General features: G+C 40.7%; 1 protein-coding gene across 1 annotated transcript in view; it reads right to left on the reverse strand.

Moving 5' to 3' along the window:
• LOC111978979 (F-box-like/WD repeat-containing protein TBL1X) overlaps positions 1-8011 on the reverse strand; it is a 45946-nt gene extending 37935 nt beyond the window's left edge. Inside the window, exon 1 of the mRNA XM_024009239.2 lies at positions 7920-8011. The gene's annotated coding sequence lies outside the window, so the exon portion shown is untranslated. The remainder of the gene's footprint in view (positions 1-7919) is intronic.
• Positions 8012-24050: the final 16039 nt, after the last annotated feature.

Below are 24050 nucleotides of genomic sequence, written 5' to 3' on the forward strand. Positions count from 1 at the left end.
TTTTTTGAAGTAAGAATATAATGGAATATAACAGAATAAATACAAATAATATTTTTCCCGCCCAACTTGTGTCACAGGATTGTGTGGAACCGCTGTCCTATAAAAAAGGTGATATTTTGAAACAGAGCCCAAGCCCATGCTTTTTTGATCCGCATTTCATCTCTTTCTTACCCTCACTCCACTTCATTAGGGAGCAGACGTACTGTATTACATTGAGAGTATCTTCATGACAAAGATAGAAAACAATAGAAATCCTGTTTTCAAAGCATATGTCTCGTGTTAGTATTTCACAACCTCCATGGGTTTTTGGAGTTACCTACACACGATCGAGCAAAACAAGAGGCCTACACTTGATTTAGGCTACATTATTGCATGCTAAATGTTTCTGATCAGTGATAGATGAGAAAACAAACAAATTAGTTATACCACCTCCACTTATTTGCCCAGCCAGAAACCAATTAACCAAATAGCCTACAGACAGCGATTCAGTGAAACAAGTCCATAAAGTCACAGGCTTTTGATCGGGAGTAGGCCTAGGCTATTAAGCGACTGAAGAGCAAAATAATCCACATGTTAAACTCCATAACATGCTGGCAAAATGTTGTAATAAATGAGCCAACTTGACAAGATGATCATGAACAACACTTACCTCAACTTAGCTAACATTTCCCCAGCCTAATAATAGCCTAACCAATATCCAAACAGAGATTCAGTGAAAACAAAAATTTGACAATTGATTTATCAAGAGAGTCCCCATGCTTGTCTCAACGCTGCACGGTGGCACTGTCTCAATTATCTAGTTGACCACATGTGGGTAGGCTATTTCTTCAAATTTATTACGATGATTGGATGACTTTGGGACTTTCAGTAAGCAACAATTTGATACAAGCCTTCAATTGCATTAGTCTACTTTACTCCATTATTTTCATCATTCAGTGATATTTATTCCCACAGTAATTCTTTATGGACCCACCCTGTTGTGGTTAAGAAACTAGTGCATGCTTAGTGGTGGGCTGTGTGAAGAGACTCCCAAAGTTTACAACTGTCAGGAGGATGGTTAACTGGTGCTGCCTAGCAACCATCAAGAGTTTAAGAGCGTATTACGTGCCAATACCTGCTCAGCATTACAGCTATGTTTCATACTCACCCATAGGCAGAAATATAACACAATTATTACTAGGTCGTTAGGCGGAAATAAAGGTTTCGGATTTGATTGTTACAGGTTTGGTTTTTCCATTGATTTATTTTACCTTTATTTAACTAGGCAAGTCAACAATAATCTGTCTGTAAACAATTGTTGGAAAAATTACTTTTGTCAGGTACAAAGTAGATGTCCTAACCGATTTACCAAAATTATAGTTTGTTAACAAGAAATTTGTGGAGTGGTTGAAAAACGAGATTTAATGACTCCAACCTAAGTGTATGTAAACTTCCGACTTCAAGTGTGCATGTGCGTGTGTGTGGTGTGTCGTGTGTGTGTGTGTGTGTGTGTGTGTGTGTGTGTGTGTGTGTGTGGTGTACCGACCAAGCCTAATACAAGCAAAAGTCTGCATTACTTGTCACAGTGTTAGTCAACCTCTTAGAACCTCCAGACTGTGGTATTACTATGAGAGTGTATGGGTGAGTGTTTCAAATTACAAACGGTAGGAAATGGCAGATATAAAGGCTAACCAAGGCAGACATGAAACGTTCAATGGCTCCTACACGTTGGTTTGGTATCCATTCCAGAGCTGTGTTCTAAGAGCCAATATTCAAGGACAGGGTTATCCTGGAAACCAGAACAGCGAGAGGCCATGGTCAAGGCTGCACACCAGACCAGACAGATGGCCCATACAAACATAATGAGAGCAGCAGAATTCTTTACAACTACCAGCATTAATTATTAACATCAGTGTTATTTTCCTTTAACTGCCGTGACCGTATGTCCCATTTCTAGAAACAATATATACTGTTTCGACTTTGGTTAACAATACGATTAAATCACAATACTTACATGCTGACTGCGTGTGTGCGTATGTTGATTTTGTCTATCCCCACCAGACGCAATCATGACACGCAGATTAAAATTCCAAAACCAACTGTGAATCAATTTATTTAAATTTTGGGGCAAGTCGAAACATACATGAAACATTCTTGGACATTTAGCTAGCTAGCTTGTCCTGGGAGATGAACATTGGGTTGTTATTTTACCTGACATGCATATGGTCCTCTTTTTAGTTGGTTCTTTGTAGAAATTTAAACCGGAGTCATACAAAACGTGTGTTTCTCTACTCCGACAATTAATTCACAGATATAAAGGGAAACGTAGTTTGTTTTTAAGTTAATTATCTGCTATTAATTTCGCCTCGTTTGTCTTTCAAGCATCCACGTGGGTTTGTATCTTCCTGATATCCATTACGGAGGGCACTTGCAGCGCAGCGCGTTGAGTGTTTCAAATAGAACCATGTTCTATTTTAGCACTTGGCTACGCAGACGCTTATTCACGCAAGCTGTGTGGGTGAAATTACAGAATACATGTAAGTCTACACAACACAGCCGGTGTGGTTTGCGTGTTGGGTACCGATACAATATGCATTGCAATTCTCATGATTCTATATGTATTGCGATTCTATACTGGGTCGTTCCACCTCAGAAAGCACAAGAAAGAGGATTTCGACACACACCATCTCAGGTTGTTCTGAAATTGTTTCAATAAATATAGCACCCAACTTTCGATTTAACCAAACTTCTTCATATCAATGAGCAAGATGAGGAATCCCCCCAAAAAGGTCAAAAGCCACCCACAGCACCGCCACATCCCATGCCAAAACCTGGTACTTTCACACTACTTTATGGTAAATAATGCAAGTGACTTAAATTACTAATTTCTCTGAACAGGGGCAAAAAAACGAATCACCAGATTCACAGGGAATACATTACATAATATGGAAAAACAATACTACAAGCCACGGCTTCATACCACTTGTCAAACATAGAGAACTGATACTGTATACTAGTTGTTGGGGTGCGATTGGCATGGGGAAGTGGGGGATTCCTCATGTCTTACTCATTGGTAGGAAAAAGTTTGGTCTAAATCAGATGTTGGGTACTATATGTATTGGATATTATCTGAATCCTATATATTTACATGGCCAATTTGGGTGAAACCAATTAGCATAATTTCTCAGAGAAAATACATTTTCAACAAAATGTTTCAGGAATGCCAATCTAACCTGTGCATGAGAAAATGGGTCAGTCATGGAAATAAAAGTGCTGAAAACACGTTGGTTCACTATTAAAAAATAATATTGAGGCCAAGCTATAAGATGACTAGCGTTAGCAAAAAATACAAATATATATATATTCTTTTAACAAATTGATAATTGGAGTCAAATKAATATTGTCCAAAAATAACATTGCGATATGCAACTGTATCAATTGTTTTCCTCACTAGTGGTAGCCATGCCGAACAGCTGACTTACAGTAGGCTAATGATTTAACGGTAAGTATTCACAACAAACTAATTATTCTCAGGAAAAAAATACAGCAACAGAACTCCAGAGAAGGGATGCAGGTTTTCTTTGTCACACAAAAAAAAAAACTCACAACTCATTGGGGACAATACAATGTCACACAAATTCCTTTCTGATGTTGTATCATGGGTTCATAGGTTCACATGTAAATGCTCCCCAATTACACTGTGATATTGTGAAATCATACATGGAAAAAATTGGCAGGTCATCAGATAAATCTACATTATTTTTTACAAATAATATATWTTTTTTTACAACTTTCAATAAACATTAATCCTATGGGTTTAAAGCTGAATGTGTATTCCCCTGTACTTCCCTTGAATCTCTCGCTATCCTTTTTATGACACGTCACAAACCTGACACGTATATGACACCACTATCTCCTGGGTTACACAATTCATAGGATAGCTTATTGGATATGTCTCAATTACTTTTGTGCTTTACCTGGAGCAGAATGGGGTCTGTCTGGAATCTATAGCATTCAAACAAGGGCACTAGCAATCATTACAGTTTAGGTCTGAGAATAGAGATTGATTCGCAGCTGCAGCGAGCAGTTGCCGTAACAACATGTACATTGAGGTTTCTGTTGTGGCCTCCAGTACACTCTCGACAGGCCTCCAACTTGTCTTTACATGTATGGCATACACACAAACAAAGTCATGAGGGTAGAGCCAGACACAACAACAAACACAACCATCCCAGATCCCAAATAAATGGATGTAGTCTTGAACAAGGCTGTAATGCCATCAATGGGTGTTATTTCTGAGTAAAATATTGGCATGCCAACTGGCTGGTGGCCCATGTGAACCGTAAGCCCCTCTTGCCTGCCATGCCTCCTCCCATGTTCTATTAGAAATAAATATTGCTGCATAAATATTTGGACAAATGCAGAGTTTGAGAGCGGTTGTCACATGGGGTTTCTGTATCTGGGGCTAACTTCAGGTACTGCTGGTGAATGGGAATTGAAGCACTGCTGTGAGCAAATGGGAGTTCCACACAAAATGCCCTCTATTTGAAAGATATCTTGCACAAAGGGGTAACTTTCACAAATGTATCTAAATAACAAAATGTATAACCAAAGGAAACAACAAACTACTGACTGAAGGAGAACGTCTAAATGGCCATTAGCCTACAGTGGAGACTGGTAGGGTTGTGTTATTGGTTCATGGAGGGAAATAGTTTACCTTTTCTGTTTTACACTACTTTCTTTTTTCAGACAATGAATGTTTTTGTTGTATGTAAAACATGTCTATTTGAAAAATGAAAACTAATATTAAAAAAAGACTACAACCTGACTTAGGGCAAAGAGTCCATCTGAAAGAGTGGTAGATAGCCTAGCAGTTAGAGCATAGGTCCTACAACCAAACCAGTGGACAAGGTCAAAAATAATAATGTAATAATAAAAATTGCCCGATGTGCCCTTAACCCTAATTTGCTCCAGGGGTGCCATACTACTATGGCTATGGGTAGGCAACCCTGTTCCTGGAGTGCCTAAGGTACTGCAGGATTAAGTTCCATCTAGGCCGGCCCTAAACAAGGTGTGCAATCAGTTCGCTTGAACGTTTGCTACATTGCTGAACGTTTTTTACTGAATGACACGTTTTCCCAAAACATTCTTGATCAGACTTTGAGCTATGTTTACTCCATTCATTGGGCGTGCCATGGTGTGGCTTGACGCAATGAGTGACATATTTAAAGGGCAGCGGTGCATTCTGAACCCACAACCCAACCCTTCCCCATTTTTCAACTGGTCGTTTAGTACAGTACCACTTCCATTCAATTACGTTTTAATGTACTGAAAGCAGCCCTGGCCAACTGAGCTAATTGATCAGTTCAGTGATTGCCTAAATTCAACACACCCGGTCTTCCAGGTCAGTTAAATCAAAAACATAAAGTGCCTGCGGTCCTCCATGACCAGGGTTGCCTACCCCTGCTGTAAAATAACACATTTCACTACAGCTATCCAGTGTATGTGACCAAATTATTTTAAGTTGGCTGTTGTATACGTCATTCTAGTCACTTTAGCGCACTTTAGCAACAACCATCCAGGCATTTCTAACCTGAACACACAACATCACCACTCACCACTAAAGCCAAAGGCCAAATCAGATCACTGAACCTTCAATAGACATACCATGGCTAACAATATTATTCATCTAGGCCCCCTAGAAAGCTGAGAAATTCAAGTGTAAACAATCTGGGTCTTCTGAAACACTGCTCATCGGGAGAAAAACTACTTTATAATCTCCCAGAACATAATGTTCACTGAGACATAAACTAATTCAAAGTCTTGMCAATATTTACATTTACATTTAAGTCATTTAGCTGACGCTCTTATCCAGAGCGACTTACAAATTGGAAAGTTCATACATATTCATCCTGGTCCCCCCGTGGGGAATGAACCCACAACCCTGGCGTTGCAAGCGCCATGCTCTACCAACTGAGCCACACGGGAGGTTGCAGGTTTTCCCAAACTCGGTCATCGGGACCCTAAGGGACACATGTTTGGGTTTTGCCCTAGCACTACACAGCTGACTCAAATAATCAACTAATCATTAAGCGTTGACTAAACGTGCACCCCTTAGCATCCCGAGGACCGAGCTCGGGAAACGCTGCATGAAGGCTTTGCGTTGCTATTAACCACCGATACTGCTCCATCTCCAAAATGGGGCCACGGTTCACAGTCATAGCTTACTAATGACTTTCTACATTACCACTCTCTAATAGCTTGTAGATTTCCACAAATGGAAAAGCCTTGTCATCCAGGAGCAGCAATTAAGTTATAATAAACCCCCATTGTTCTTTTAATAGATGGCACTAAACCAGTTGTTCTTATGACTCATTTGGTTTCACTCTACAACCAAACCAGTGGACACAGGCAAGACAAGCTCCAGTTTTTGTTGGTATTCTAGGCCTTTATTAGTTCAGATTCCTTGGTAATGGAGGATCATCATAAGAGTTAGAATACGATAATTCCAGTGTCACTGTACTGGTAAACTCTTGCCAGACATTGAAGAATGTTGGTGGGTGTTGTCAAGTTCTATATGACTGCACATTATCCCATAAAATGTAAGTGGGAGGATGGAAATTACTTTATGTATAGTCTTTACAGCGCTGTGGTCTGTGTCTAACGTAAGGACCTAGATACCATCAGATCAACAGGTGATAGAGGTGGTGCCATCCCACTGGGCACAGACATCAGTTAAATGTCTATTTTGTATTTACATTTGGTTGAGTTGTCAACTAACGTGAATTCAACCAAAAAATGTAACCATGATATTGGATTTAGGTTAAAAGTTGAGTGAAAAAAAGTACTTTTGCGAATCCAATCAGAGTTCGAGAGCAGAAAGGTTGCTGGATCAAATCCCGAACTGACAAGGTAAAAATCTGTCGTTCTGCCTCTGAACAAGGCAGTTAACCCACTGTACCCCGGTAGGCCGTCATTGTAAATAAGAATTTGTTCTTAACTGACTAGCCTAGTTAAAGAAAGGAAAAATGTTAACAATTCCAAGCTGATTAAATGTGGAATTATTAAAAAAACATTTATGGTTTGGAAACGACGTTGAGTCAACCAGTTTTTGCCCAGTGGGATAGGCCTAGGCTACATTCCATGTGATGATGCCTCTTCCAAACCTCAAGCCTCCCAGTGACCTATCCACAAGCTTTGCCAATACCATTCAGTATATCCATTCTCGAAAGACTCCTCTAATTTCATGTGTAAATATAAGGAAATACACAAACTCTAAAATCRAATGCCCAATTAGCATTTTAACAAATGTATTGAATGGGCTGGAGGGTGAATGTTTATTTTATACATGGGCTAAATGTCACCATTTTGACTGATACTGTAACAAGAAGTAACCCTGGCAGCAGGTTAAGCTACTATGAAACCAATGTCTGTCTGACTGGTGGTGCAGTTGACTCTACTTCCCCTCCCCCACTCATGCGCTTCCGAACTATCAGCGTGAGCAATACCTTTTAAATGGGGCCAATATTACATTTTATTATTAAGTTTGAGTATGTTAAATTGCATCACACGTTTTCTTTTTCATTTACTCTTTAATCTAAAAATCCGGATTATAACTCAGCAGGGAAACACAATAACTGCCACCAGAAGTTACTACATTTGATGTATTGCAGCTCAACAAAATGTTTAATTTATGTCAAAATATACAATAATTAAATTACTATGTTAAAACAAAAGGCAACGTTTATATTAGACTACTAACAATTTAAAAATCTAAATGTTCCTTTGGAAGACATTTCTACACATGTAGAGTGTGATCCAGTAAACGTGTCATAATAAACAGTGTTACTCAGTTCTGCAAGTATTAACATGCAACAATGTATAATTCATGGAAATACAATGTTACTATTAATGAAACTTGAACAAAAGTTCTAACTTACCTTTCTCAGAGTGAGCTCGTGGTGTTGCCGCCACCTCTTCCACTTCCACAAGGAGAGCCTGCAACTCAATAAGCAAGGGACGACTTTCCTCCCATTTTGCTTATCATACTTCAAGTTCTGTCCACCGCTGCGATCTCTAACTGCGTTCCGAAGGTAACAGAGATGGTCTAAAAGATATATTCCTGGCAAATGAGTGTGTGGCATGTAAAGTTTAAAGAAGCGCGATGTCTAAAGCTGGGGATGTATGCAATTGAGTTTTCAGCGTTTCTGAAAATAGAACGTCAAGAGACAGCAGCAAGCACTCATCGGCATAGAGAAAGAGGGCTGAGAGAGAGAGATAGAGACTGTCGTGACCTACAATGAAAAAATCAGCACCTGACCTTGAACCTGCTTATTCAAAACATTAAAATCCTTCCAGTAGCCTAAATGGTAACGAAATACCATGATGTTATTTTGCCTACAAGCCATGTTCTTTATAGATAAAAAATGATAATTTATAGTCAATTCTAATGCACGTGAATGGCATTGTTTGACCTCTCTTCAATGATTTCCTCTATTGTGCCATTTAAAAATTATGGTTATTAGCCATTATTGCCTCAAGTTAATTTCTTGTACATAATTGCTTGTACATGTAGACTACATGTGGTCTCAGAACATGGCCACTGCAAACTTCAACCAAAGAGTATTGTAGCTATAGTCATGTATTGTCTTTGGTAGCCTACTTGTAATTTTTACATTGCATTTGCCATTTTAAAAGACAAATATAAATTGAGTGATGATAACAATGATTACTGATTAATGTCATTGCAACCACTACAAAACATATTGTGTGATATTATTTTAAAGTAGGCCTATGTATTACTTTATATGGTAAAATATTATTGTTTGATTAAACACCTACATCAATCAAGAATAAACTACACTGTAATCCCAAAATATATATTTGAAGTGAATCGGAATTCCAAGTTTGAAGAATTGCAATCATTATAATCTTAGCTTTGTTAGAAAATGACTAATGTTTCTAATGCACAAAGGCCAAAGACCTTGGGTTGGTTGGATCTGGTAAAAGGGCTACGGTAGTAATCTTCACACGATGCAACCCTACATTGTATCTGGCCTCTGAGTTGATTCCCCTCCCCCACTGATCTGTATTTTTCGCCTGTAGGGTCACATAGTGGTTGATTAATTCTCCTTTCGCATTGCTCAGTCATTCAGATTTGGAAAGTAAATAACAAGTTGACATCGTTACTGCTCTACATTCGTGTGACACATTCCTTTGGTTACCGTATGAGCGTGAATATTTGCGCAGAAAAGACTAAAGAATTATGCAATTCATCATCACACAGTCGGTCAGAGTACCATGCACACGTTTGAAAAAGATAGCAATGGATTCATACCTATGTAATAGCATTGTTATTGACACTTATTACATAGTATTGCATAGTACTTTGGTAATCACTGTTACCGTTTCCACATTTTATTTCACCAATGATAGTGATACCGACTGTACTACTACTGTAGCCAAGTAAAATGTGGATTCTGAACTGCTAAATGTGACTGTATATCCAAAGCATCACTCATAGTCAAAATTGAATTTAAATATCATTTAGATTAATTAAGATGTAACTGTGACAGTAAAACCATCCAAATACATTATACTTTTACATCAAACTTTATAAATCATTCTTGCGAGTAAAGTTGCTGCATCCTTGCATCCCAGGATTTAGCTTTCTCCTTCTCTCTGCAATTGATTTTATGGTAAAACCATCTCTTCTACTTTTTTCTGATTAAATATATATATTGGCTGTACAAACGGATTAAAGGATTTGATCATATTCCTCATCACATTGTCTTATTACAATATTACCCCCTTATTTAGGGGTCAATGGGCGAAAAAATTGCCTTTTCCAATATGCACTTGTAACTACACTTTCCAGGCCTCTGGTGATTTTGTGGCCAGCAGGGCTAGTGTTTTCTGCTCTGAAGTAGGGCCTATGTTAATTATTTGAACTGGGTTTAATTTGTAGCCTGTAAGTGTACGGCTATTAGTGTGTATGTGGTAAGAACTCTTCCTGCCATGGAGCTGGGGCTGACCTCCTAACAAAGAACAGGTTCAATCTGTTTCCCCTCCCCCAACCCGGGAGACTGATGAGGGTCACATGACCTTTCTAGACAGCACAGAGTGGGGATGGTAATATGTTGATGTGGGGGAAGGGTGCTGATAGTCACACAGCTCTTGTTGGGCTGTTATTAGCCCTGGGAAGCGCGGCCTCTAGCAGGGTTTTATCCAGCTGTGTCTCTGTTTCTCACTGTGCTACAGTACCCATTGACATATTGGATTTAGCTCCCAAGCCCTTCTGCTTTATTCATACCATAAAGAGATTACGAGCACAGGCAGGGTGTGAGTCAGTCTGGCAGGGCCAAGACAATCCACCCACCAACACAGAAGCCTACTGTGTATGTGTGTGTGCTAGTGTTTATGCACGTGTTTGTGTGTGCTCGCATCTGTGTGTGTGTTTTGGTGTTGGGTGTGTGTGTGTGTGTGTGTGTGTTGTGTGTGTGTTGGTGTGTGTGTGTGTGTGGTGTGTGTGTGTGTTGTGTGTGTTGTGTGTGTGTGTGTGGTGTGTGGTTGTGGTGTGTGGTGTGTGTGTGTGTGTGTGTGTGTGTGTGTGTGTGTGTGTGTGTGTGTGTGTGTGTGTGTGTGCAAGTCAGTGCCTATGTGTATGCCTCTGTGTGCACATGCGTGTGAGTGAGGAAAGGCTTTGTGAACTCAGTAACACTGTACCACCCCTCCCCCCTACTTCCGTCCTTCCCATCCCCCAATGCAAGCAACCGCACAGGCGAGAGACGCATGAGGGTTTCTATGGTGCTGTTATGTCATACAGACCCATTTTCCAGACAGAGCAACACAGCATACAAGAAAAAGAAAGCTATTTTCAGCGACAGGGTTTGAGTGTTTACCTTTGTGAAATTCCACTTCTCAGAGGGAATATACTTTTTATATGACTACACTTTTTGCTGCAAATGTATACTGTATTTGATCTTCTCATATAGATCTATTAGGTCAATACTTCTCCGCTGAGATGTTTATCTGGAGGAAATATATTACCATGTTCACATTTGACATGACATTTTAGTCATTTAGCAGACGCTCTTATCCAGAGCTACTTACAGTTAGCGCCTCCCTCTTAAGGTATCCAGGTGAGACAACCACATATCACAGTCATAGTAAGTACATGTTTTCTCAACAAAGTAGCTATCAATAAAGTCAGAGGTGGTAAGAGAGGGAAAAAAGTAAAGTGTGAGTGTTCATGAAAGGGATGGGAGGACCAAGAGACCAGAGGTGGCTCGGGTTGGGTGTAGTGGTGGTAGAGGGGCAGTTCACACATTGAGGAATGCTTCTTAAAGGGTAACTGCAGTGCATTCTTTCTCAGCTATAGTCAAATTCCGGAGGGAGGGAGGGAGTGAGGGGAAAGGTGGGGAAAGCAGACATATGCCAGCGATTCAAGGGCTGAGGTCAGGGGTCAAGGGTTGATGACCTGTGGCTCCTGCTGCTTCTCCTCTCCTCCTTCCACCTTTTGCTTCCTTCCCTCCTCCAAGTACTCAAACAATAAGTGTTAAAGAATGACATGACAGTTGATGTCTCTAGTAGGTTTTATATTCTAATGTACTGAGAATGTGCAATAGATTATACAGGGATTATCTGTGGTGAGATGCAACTTGATTCCCTTCATGATTGAGTAGTTATCTCTTATAGAAAATCCATCTTGATTTGGCTCTATTACTAGAACAATCTGTATCCAAACTGCAATATGTTTACACATAATCTAGGCCTATGTAATACTGCTCAATATTTTTTGGGGTCCGAATGCCGAAATGAACCCTAATAATTATAATGATTTTGACGCCATAGGCTGTTACAACTCCCATTTACAGTCAATGTGAGAATGTATTTCATATACATACCCTTGCAGGAAAGTAAACATATGAAAGCTTTTAGATTGTAATCTAAATTAATATTATAGTCCTGTGTGACTCACTTGGTAGAGCATGGCTCTTGCAATGCCAGGGTTGTGGGTTTGATTCTGCTAAATTAATAAAATGTATATATTAAAGATCCTTTTCCACAGACATGATGTTCGGAGACATTGTCTTTAGTCACAATAGCCAAAATAGAACATGTACAATGCAGATTACTTTAATGGTATAGCTAGTTGAAATGTCAGCGATTCCAGGTTTTATTGGAGATGCTGGCAGCGCTGAACATGGGGGTGTGTTATGAACCCCCTTCACACTCAGTAGCTAGAAATGACAATTTACAGTTCTGCTTCATTGTCCACTGAGGTGACAAATCTCATTCAAAACCATAGGTTGACCTCATTTTTTCTCAATTGTTAATCTTTCACTTTGTAATTAAAAACAATGTGTATTAACACAATGTAATCTAACAACACCTTTGAGAAGACCAAAAGCTTTTCCTTTAATGCAAAGTAATTTTACTAAGATAACAGTATCACCAAGGTCTATAGGCTGAATCAATTGATTTCACAGYGGTAACTAGGCTATAGCAGACATTCCCCGTCCCCTATCCTTCAAAACAAACAATGCATTGTCACTATTAGACCACATCTCCAGTTAGATTTCTGTATAAATCATATTTTGTTTTAGATGTATCCAGGCTGTGAGGTGAAAATCATGAACCATCCAGAGCATTTAGTGTCCYATGGGGGAACGCTGTGAAAGTTATAAACTAGACATTTAATGTTAGTATTTAGCGTGCTTTTATTTTACCAAAATATGCAATCGATCTMACAAGGAGTCCTGTTTTATTGTCTGAACAKYRTSAYRMTKTAKWSWMTAMAKYRTSAYRMTGTTCAGACAATAAAACAGGACTCCTTGTKAGATCGATTGCATATTTTGGTAAAATAAAAGCACGCTAAATACTAACATTAAATGTCTAGTTTATAACTTTCACAGCGTTCCCCCATRGGACACTAAATGCTCTGGATGGTTCATGATTTTCACCTCACAGCCTGGATACATCTAAAACAAAATATGATTTATACAGAAATCTAACTGGAGATGTGGTCTAATAGTGACAATGCATTGTTTGTTTTGAAGGATAGGGGACGGGGAATGTCTGCTATAGCCTAGTTACCGCTGTGAAATCAATTGATTCAGCCTGGTGCTTTGTCATATCAGCATTTTGCTGTGTAATGGGGCCATCCACTCAGCCCAGCCAGCCAATGACAGTAGTAATACAGCCGAGTGAGTCGTCACCCCACACTATCACCTTGCTTTACTAATGGGATTGTTTGAATGCATTGGGTCTACTTAATGACTGAGCTGCCCTAGTACCTATAAAGACACATATCAATGACACTGTGTGTATATGCACTATGGGCCAGGGAGTTTTGTATGTGGCAGAAGAAAGGTGTTGTATAAGGTGGACTGGAGCAATGGACAAGCAGTATTTTTCACATCATAAAGGTCATTTATGAGGTTACTAAGCCCTTCCTAAAGATCTTTTTCCAGGTGAGATTAGAGTGATTGGCATTGTCATTACATCATCTTGCAAAATAGATCATAAAACCATTATACAAATGGTGTGTGTGTGTGTGTGTGTGTCAGAGAGAAAGAACAAAACAAATTTAGAATCCAAGATGTGTTCTATTTTCCATTACATATGTAATTTTGATAATTATGTTCCTCAGACGAGAAAACCTAAATGAATTCTCCATTGTTTGGTATTAATGCTGGATCATCTCCTGGAAATAATTATTACAAATAAAACACACCACTAAAAAAGCAGAGTACTCAGCACCCACAAGTTTGTATTTGGCAACATTGCTATCTAGTGGCCACTAAATGTCTTCACGCTACCCTGTGCTGTATCTCATTCCCATCAGCTCTGATAGTACCCATCACATTCATTACTAGTGTATGGGAAAAATACAGTTTTTTCAAAGTTCATTGTTTTTCTCTCAATATTATATTCAATGAATAGAAGGTTCATTAACCTCACGTTAACGGTATTGCTAAGAGACAGAGTGGAAAGCCAAGGATAACCCACCCAGCAAAATGATAGACAGTGAGTTTATTACCTGGCCAACTGCCTCAGAGGGACACTCACACATCAATCAAAATACATTTAGCAGATTCAAGAACATTATAAAATTGATCAGTTATTGGAAGGTAACTTAATGGCACTATCCACTTTGGGAAGCTTGTAGAGTTGAGAATAGCAGACAGAGGTGTAATGTGTTCGTATGCTTGGTAAGCGTTATGCGACATCTTTTTGAGTAGGAACACATTACAGCTCTTTTTTTGTCTGAACAAGCTTTTGGGAGAGCGCGATAGTTATCTTTTGAAGAGTTGAGAATAGCAGCCTGCTGATATCAGTGCCTACAGTGCTGCACAATGCAGTATTGTTTAGGGAGGTGGTGGTGAATGTCAGAACAATATTCCAAGGGCATCTATGTTTAGAAGACTTCCACACTTAACAGTTTTTCCGACCTCATATAGAGGATAAATATTATCACAGGGAATGTGGGAAAGTCTTGTGAATACATACTATCGATTGAGTCCATAGTCTAGACACTAGTATTACAAACAAAGACTACTGTACCAAATTGAGGGGGACCACTGTAAGAGTGTAGTCATTTCATAAGACTGACATTGTGGCATGCTCCAGTAGTTCATTAGAACACCATAACGATCATGGTTAAATGTCTGGCCATGTGAAAAATACACTAATTTCAGCAATGGCAAAAGGTGTACAATAAACCAAGATTAAAGTATGTAATATTGGCAAGGACTCGATAACAGTCATCAACGCATATTGAAACAGTCCAGACATATTCGCTCAAATGATTCCCCCTGGTGGTAGGAAATAAAACTGCCACGGCGAGAATGAGAGACATTTTGGGACTCGGCCTTAGATGTAACCAGTTATACAATTTAATATACCTTAGTGTCAGTGTTTTCAACAGCCCCATTTCAGCCCTACTTGCCTCCACTTGGAAAATAGATGTGTATCTGTTGTAATGATTGTAGGTGTTAGCACTCATGATGCCGTGAGACATTATTATGTTTGTTGTTATTCTTGGCTTTTGAGCAGTTTTATGCAATATCTCAATATCATCCCAGAGACATTATCAATGTCCAATCATGGTGTGCTTAGATGAAGAAGGGGTCACCTGTAGTGATAAAAGCAGTATGGCTTGTATATTCTTGTCTTTCTCTTTATGGGAGGCATTGGAACTGTCTTTTTCCAATGGGCTGTTTTATGTGCAATAGGCTATARAATATCATGCAATGGCTGTAGGTACTGTCTGAGACCATACAAAAAGTGTTGGGAAAACAAGAAGCTAAAAAGGAAAGGTGAGCCAGATTTATTGGAGGTGTTTAGTCAGGACATTCCACATCCACCTTCTCTATACAGTACCAGTCAAATGTTCCGACACCTACTCATTCAAGGGTTTTTCTTTATTTGTACTATTTTCTACATTGTAGAATAATAGTGAAGACATCACAACTATGAAATAACACATATGGAATCATAAAGTAACCCAAAAAAGTGTTAAACAAATCAAAATATATTTGAGATTCTTCAAAGTAGCCACCCTTTGCCTTGATGACAGCTTTGCACACTCTTGGGATTCTCTCAACCAGCTTCACCTGGAATGCTTTTCCGACAGTCTTAAAGGAGTTCCCACATGCGCTGACCACTTGTTGGCTACTTTTCCTTCACTCTTTTTTTATTTTATTTTATTTCACCTTTATTTGACCAGGTAGGCTACCTGAGAACTAGTTCTCATTTACAACTGCGACCTGGCCAAGATAAAGCACAGCAGTTCGACACATACAACAGCACAGAGTTACACATGGAATAAACAAACATACAGTCAATAATACAGTAGATAAAAGAAAAGTCTATATACAGTGAGTGCAAATGAGGTATGATAAGGGAAGTAGGGCAATAAATAGGCCATGGTGGCGAAGTAATTACAATATAGCAATTAAACACTGGAATGGTAGATGTGCAGAAGATGAATGTGCAAGTAGAGATACTGGGGTGCAAAGGAGCAAGAAAAAAATAAATACAGTATGGGGATGAGGTAGTTGGATGGGCTGTTTACAGATGGGCTATGTACAGGTGCAGTGATCTGTGAGCTGCTCTGACAGCTGGTGCTTAAAGCTAGGGAGGGAGATAAGAGTCTCCAGCTTCAGTGATTTTTGCAGTTCGTTCCAGTCATTGGCAGCAGAGAACTGGAAGGAAAGGCGGCCAATGGAGGAATTGGCTTTGGGGGTGACTAGTGAGACATACCTGCTGGAGCGTGTGCTACGGGGGGTGTTGCTATGGTGACCAGTGAGCTGAGATAAGGCGGAGCTTTACCTAGCAAAGACATATAGATGACATGGAGCCAGTGGGTTTGGCGATGAATATGTAGCGAGGACCAGACAACGAGAGCATACAGGTCGCAATAGTGGGTAGTATATGGGGCTTTGGTGACAAAACGGATGGCATTGTCATAGACTGCATCCAATTTGTTGAGTAGAGTGTTGGAGACTATTTTGTAAATGACATCGCCGAAGTCGAGGATCGGTAGGATGGTCAGTTTTACGAGGGTATGTTTGGCAGCATGAGTGAAGGATGCTTTGTTGCAAAATAGGAAGCTGATTCTAGATTTAATTTTGGATTGGAGATGCGGTCCAACTCTGCAGTCCAACTCATCCCAAACCATCTCAATTGGGTTGAGGTCGGGTGATTGTGGAGGCCAGGTCATCATGCAGCACTCCATCACTCTCCTTCTTGGTCAAACAGCCCTTACACGGTCTGGAGGTGTGTTGGGTCATTGTCTTGTTGAAAAACAAATGATAGTCCCACTAAACGCAAACCAGATGGAATCGCGTATTGCTGCAGAGTTCTGTAGTAGCCATGCTGGTTAAGTGTGCCTTGAATTGTAAATATATCACTGACAGTATCACCAGCAAAGCACCCCCACACTGTCACACCTCCTCCTCTATGCTTCACGGTGGGAACGACAAATGCGGGATCTTCCGTTCATCTACTTTGCGTCTCACAAAGACATTTTGGACTCATCAAATTTGGACTCATCTGACCAAAGGACAGATTTAAACCGGTCTAATGTCCGTTGCTCGTGTTTCTTGGCAAAAGCAAGTCTCTTCTTATTGTTGGTGTCCTATAGTAGTGGTTTCTTTGCAGCAAATCGACCATGAAGGCCCGATTCATGCATTCTCCTCTGAGCAGTTGATGTTGAGATGTGTCTGTTACTTGAACTCTGAAGCATTTATTTGGGCTGCAATTTCTGAGGCTGGTAACTCTGGGTCTTCTTTTCCTGTGGCGGTCCTCATGAGAGCCAGTTTCATCATAGCGCTTGATGGTTTTGGAGACTGCACTTGAAGAAACTTTCAAAGTAATTGAAATTTTCAGTATTGACTGACCTTCATGTCTTAAAGTAATAATGGACTGTCGTTTCTCAAATCAAATTGTATTAGTCACATGCGCCGAATACAACAGTTGTAGACCTTACAGTGAAATKCTTACTTACGAGCCCCGAACCAACAATGCAGTTCAAAAAAATATGGTGAAGAATAAGAGATAAAAGTAACAAGTAATTAAAGAGCAGCCGTAAAATAACAATAGCGAGACTATATACAGGGGGGTATCAGTACAATGTGCGGGGGCACCGGTTAGTTGAGGTAATATGTACATGTAGGTAGAGTTATTAAAGTGACTATGCATATATATTAACAACAGAGAGTAGCAGCGGTGTAAAAGGGTGGGGGCAATGGAAATAGTCTGGGTAGCCATTTGATTAGGTATTCAGGAGTCTTATGGCTTGGGGGTAGAAGCTGTTTAGAAGCCTCATGGACCTAGACTGGCGCTCTGGTACCACTTGCCGTGCGGTAGCAGAGAGATCAGTCTGACTAGGGTGGCTGGAGTCTTTGACAATTTTTAGGGCCTTCCTCTGACACCACCTGGTATAAAGGTGCTGGATGGCAGGAAGCTTGGCCCCAGTGATGTACTGAGCCCTTCGCACTACCCTCTGTAGTGCCTTGCAGTCGGAGGCCGAGCAGTTGCCATACCAGGCAGTGATGCAATCAGCCAGGATGCTCTCGATGGTGCAGCTGTAGAAACTTTTGAAGATCTGAGGACCCATTCCAAGTCTTTTCAGTCTCCTGAGGGGGAATAGGTTTTGTTGTGCCCTCTTCACGAGTGTCTTGGTGTGCTTGGACCATGTTAGTTTGTTGGTGATGTGGAGCTCTCAACCTGCTCTCAACCTAGTTTGTAGGTGATTGAAGCTCTCAACCTGCTCCACGGCAGTCCCGTCGATGAGAATKGGGGCGTGCTCGGCCTCTTTTTCCTGTAGTCCAATATCATCTCCTTTGTCTTGATCACATTGAGAGAGAGGTTGTTGTCCTTGCACCACACGGCCAGAACTCTGACCTCCTCCCTATAGGCTGTCTCGTCGTTGTCGGTGATCAGGCTGTTGTGTCATCGGCAAACTTAATGATGGTGTTGGAGTCGTGCCTGGCCGTGCAGTCATGAGTGAACAGGGAGTACAGGAGGGGACTGATCACACACCACTGAGGAGCCCTTGTGTTGAGGATCAGTGTGGAGGATGTGTTGTTACCTAACCTTACCCCCTGGGGGCGGACCGTCAGAAAGTCCAGGATCCAGTTGCAGAGGGAGATGTTTAGTCCCAGGGTCCTTAGCTTCGTGATGAGCTTTGAGGGCACTATGGTGTTGAACGCTGAGCTGTAGTCAATGAATAGCATTCTTACATAGGTGTTCCTTTTGTCCAGGTGGGAAAGGGCAGTGTAGAATGCAATAGAGATTGCATCATCTGTGGATCCATTGGGGCGGTATGAAACTTGGAGTGGGTCTAGTGTTTCTGGGATAATGGTGTTGATGTGAGCCATGACCAGCCTTTCGAAGCACTTCATGGCTACAGACGTGAGTGCTGTGGGTCGGTAGTCATTTAGGCAGGTTACCTTCGTGTTCTTGGGCACAGGCACTATGGTAGTCTGCTTAAAACATGTTGGTATTACAGACTCGGACAGAGAGAGGTTGAAAAATGTCAGTGAAGACACTTGCCAGTTGGTCAGTGCATGCTCGCAGTATACATCCTGGTAATCCGTCTGGCCCTGTGGCCTCGTAAATGATGACCTGTTTAAAGGTCTTATTTACATCGGCTGCGGAGAGCATAATCACACAGTCTTCCAGAACAGCTGGTGCTCTCATGCATGTTTCAGTGTTATTTGCCTCGAAGTGAGCATAGAAGTAGTTTAGCTCGTCTTGTAGGCTCGTGTCACTGGACAGCTCTCGGCTGTGCTTCCCTTTGTAGTCTGTAATGGTTTGCAAGCCCTGCCACATCCGACGAGCGTCAGAGCCGGTGTATTACGATTCAAGCTTAGTCCTGTATTGACGCTTGCCTGTTTGATGGTTCGTCGGAGGGCATAGCGGGATTTCTTATAAGCTTCCGGGTTAGAGTCCTGCTCYTTGAAAGCGGCAGCTCTAGCCTTTAGCTCAGTGTGGATGTTGCCTGTAATCCATGGCTTCTGGTTGGGGTATGTACAGTATGTACGGTCACTGTGGGTACGACGTCATCAATGCACTTATTGATGAAGCCAATGACTGATGTGGTGTACTACTCAAAACCATCGGAGGAATCCCGGAACGTCTTCCAGTCTGTGCTAGCAAAACAGTCCTGTAGCTTAGCATCTGCTTCTTCTGACTACTTTTTTATTGATCTAGTCACTGGTGCTCCCTGCTTTCAYTTTTGCTTTTAAGCAGGAATCAGGAGGATAGAATTATGGTCAGATTTGCCAAATGGAGGGCGAGGGAGAGCTTTGTATGCATCTCTGTGTGTGGAGTAAAGGTGGTCCAGAGTTTTTTTCCCTCTGCTTGCACATTTATCATGCTGATAGAAATTTGGTAAAACGGATTTCAGTTTCCCTGCATTAAAGTCCCCGGCTACTAGGAGCGCCTCCTCAGGGTGAGCGTTTTCTTGTTTGCTTATGGTGGAATACAGCTCATTCAATGCTGTCTTAGTGCCAGCCTCTGACTGTGGTGGTATGTAAACAGCTACGAAAAATACAGATACATTCTCTAGGTAGGTAGTGTGGTCTACAGTTTATCATGAAATACTCTACCTCAGGCGAGCAATAGTTCGAGACTTCCTTAGATTTCGTGCACCAGCTGTTATTTACAAAAATACAYAATCCACCGCCCCTTGTCTTACCAGATGCCACTGTTCTATCCTGCCGGTGCAGCGTATAACCAGCCAGCTGTATGTTGAGTGTCGTCGTTCAGCCACGTCTCCATGAAGCATAAGCCATTACAGTTTTGAATGTCCCGTTGGTAGTTTAATGTTTTCTAGCAGAATGGAAGGAAGGGTTTATTCGATTGCCTACGAATTCTCAGAAGGCATCCCGCTCTCCGGCCCCTTTTTCTATGCCTCCTCTTCACRCAAATCACGGGGATCTGGGCCTGTTCCCGAGAAAGCAATATTTATATTATTAAATATATATTATTTGAGCTGTTCTTGCCATAATATGGACTTGGTCTTTCACCAAATAGGGCTATCTTCTGTATTCCACCCCTAACTTGTCACAACACAATTGATTGGCTCAAACGCGTTAAGAAGGAAAGAAATTCATCAAATTTACTTTTAACAAGGCACACCTGTTATTTGGGTGGCTAATTTGAAGAATTTCAAATATAAAATATATTTAGATTTGTTTAACACTTTTTTTGGTTACTACATGATTCCATATATGTTATTTCATAGTTTTGATGTCTTCACTATTCTACAATGTAGAAAATAGTCAAAATAAAGAAAAACCCTGGAATGAGTAGGTGTGTCCAAACTTTGGACTGGTACTGTATATTGTGTCTTTGATGGTTGTAACGTTGTAATGTTTCAGCGATACTCATCTATAACAACACTGACAATCTGTATGACCTGAACATTGGCTTCAAGGAAGAATATTGCCAGATGGGGAAGTGGGGAGGTCCTTAGGACTGTTAACAAATTGATGTCTTTCAAATCATCCTAATGTATTGATTCGAGGGTGGTAGACAGTAATAAAATATCAAAATCTGAACTTTAAAGGATATGGAACAAGAGGAACAATCATCATGATCACAATCACTATTTGAACTTATACAAACTAAATTACCTCATTTAATTTGACAGATAATGTCATTGGTAAGCACAAAGAGGCATGCAACTTTCAATCTGTATATTTTCTTTCATGCTRTATTCGCTGTTATTTGAACAGTAGTCTTTTATAGCTAATGTACTTAGTCTGCCCATACCTCACTAAAATAACACAAGATATCCTGTATTTGATCATCAGTCAGGATCCTGTACATGCTTGTCCTTTCTGATCTGAGAGCCTTCATACTACTGCAGTCACAGGTGTGTGTAACAATGACTACACCTGCAGCCTTTGGGATCAAAGATGGGCGCTGAGCACTTCTTCTTACAACAACATCAAAACTGGGTGAAAACGGATGCTGGTTTGTTACCAATTCAAAAACCTTTTTTTTCTCCATATCATGTGTCAAAGCCCATATTTGTGTAACATGAGGACTGAAGCAGACCATGCAAGCAGTGGAATATATCAGACTACCGCAGCTTGGAAGTTGTGTTCAGTGAGATTGACAGCGTGTCAGAGGCTTTCCCATACACAAGCTCTCAATTGGATGAAACACTACTATTTTCACATATTGTGCAGGCAAGGAAGTGTAGCCATTACAACCTGCCATGTCACACTCAATCATCTCCAAGATACTAGAGAAATAGCGTACTTGTCTTCACATCAATTCTCAGTGTTTGGTTTACCATTTATATTTTGTTTGTGTTAAGGCACCATTTTGAGTATGGGTGTACAGTTTGAGGTCAGATGTTGAGGTTGGGGTGGTGAGGTGGTTAGGTTCAGGCCAGGTTCAGGCCATAGAAAGGAAGTTTGGGTTAATGGGCTTCAGTTGGCATTGTCCTGGAAGATATCAACATACACTAAATGTTGACCAATGGAACATTACACTTTTTTTTTGAAGAATGCCATCAGGGCAATCCCACAAATCATCCTATATCCAACAATACAAAAGTGTCTTTATCTTTCTAGGTACCTATAGATTACTCAATCTAGAGGACTCAGACTTCGGAGCAAAGTGCACACAGGTTTATTTACGCATGTAAACATCAGTTGCTAGTAGAGACCCCAACAGTAATTAATGGAGTGAATTAACACGGTGACGAAGTTAACAAAAAATAAATCAGGTGCCAGAGATGCATCTCTGCCCAGACAAACACCTCTGCTCCTGATCTGGCTTYATGGCCTGAGGTCACTATTGGCAGAGGTCTTCCCAGTCAAGGAAATGGTGGAGTCAGTGTGAGGAGAGATGCATGCGTGTCCCACAGGCTGTAGGAGACATTAGGACCACACACAGGCACTGTGTTTCCTTCACCACACACCATAAAACTCCTACCACACATGGCTGTAATAAGCCAACAAATTAAGCCATTTCATTGTTTTTAAGGTACACAGACATCCGCGTTTAAATATTTTAAGAGTGGCAAGGGATCTCTCACCACAACTTATCTCTCACCACTTTATGCTCTGGGACCACCAGGGAAATGAACACCCATTCAGATAGTGTTTCTGCCGCCATGGGAATGTGTTTACACATCATGCAACAGCATCAGAAAAGTGGTAGCTGTTTCTCTTCTCTAATCACAAATCATACTCTAGCAAACATGCCTAGTGGATACTCAACCTGCAGGAGTGATAACTATAGGATACGTAACTGATAAAAATGTGTTATTGGACACAGAAACTAGTATTTTGGGGGATGATCCCTGTCCTTGGCACTGGCAGCCTCATTAACAGACCCATTTCATGAGTGCGAGAGAGAGAGGTAAGGGCTGAAGTATTTGGCACTGAGCATCGCTGGCCCAGGGCGAGTTGGCTACCTGACCCAAAATCTAATGATTGTGCAAGTCTCCGTTTGGATCCCATTCTGCATACTGTTTAAGAGCAACACTTATAAAAGCTCATTACATTGCGGCTGTAATGGTATACAAGAAAGCACTCCCGTAAGCTGAGAACAGCAGAGCAACAGTGTCTAGTTCCCCCTAGGGAACTTTCTTATTAAATACGGACGTTGTTTTTTTTTTCAACAATAAATGGCAAGGATTTAAATATTTTCCTACATGTCATATTTGCTCCAATCCCTGGGCTATGAAACAATGCCAGATAATGGGAGACCATGTTGAGGAATTTGTTTTAAGATTGTTTTAATTGTTTTCCAGGTAGAATATTTTTTCCGAGCTACTGTTAAACGGTGAGGCACAGGCTGGACGAAAGGGGTTTCCTGGGAAGCTTTCCAGGGGCCATATGTGGGGGGCTTGGACAACCTGTATACTATGCATTTCTGATGTGTTGTGTCATCAGTAGGTGGCAGTAGGTCGAAGACATGAAATGTGGAGCTTCCTATTCAAGGTGTGGTTTATGTAGGATGTGCTATTTATGTTTTGGGGAGATTGTAGTACTGCATGATAAACAGGGTAGCCTAGTGTATCAGGTCCACTGTGAAAACCTCTAGCCTAGTGTGTGCAACTAGAAGTTCTGCAGATTTTAATTCAAATAAATAAAGTGTTACTTGTCACATGCGCCAAATACAACAAGTGTAGACCTTACTGTGAAATGCTTACACACAAGCCCTTAACCAACAGTGCAGTTTTAAGAAAAATAAGAGTTAATATAATATTTACCCAAAAAATATCAAATAAATAACACAATAAAACAATAACGAGGCTATATACAGGGGGTAACGGTACCTAGTCAATGTTACATAAGTAGCCAAGTCATGTCATGAGATGACATTGAATTAAAATGTTATTCATAGCAATAGCACAAAATCATTCAAACCATTAACTCAAATATAGTTAATTTCAAAATCCTTCATAGTGAGTCCACAACCTCTACCTGCTACAAGGCACCCGCAGTATTTGACAATCACATCGGTATCCGCCAATCACAGAGCGCACGCGGTTCTGACTCCTCCCCAGTGTATAATTGAAGTTTCTTTAG

This window comes from Salvelinus sp. IW2-2015, linkage group LG2 (genome assembly GCF_002910315.2).
Source record: "Salvelinus sp. IW2-2015 linkage group LG2, ASM291031v2, whole genome shotgun sequence".
Lineage (NCBI taxonomy): Eukaryota > Metazoa > Chordata > Actinopteri > Salmoniformes > Salmonidae > Salvelinus > Salvelinus sp. IW2-2015.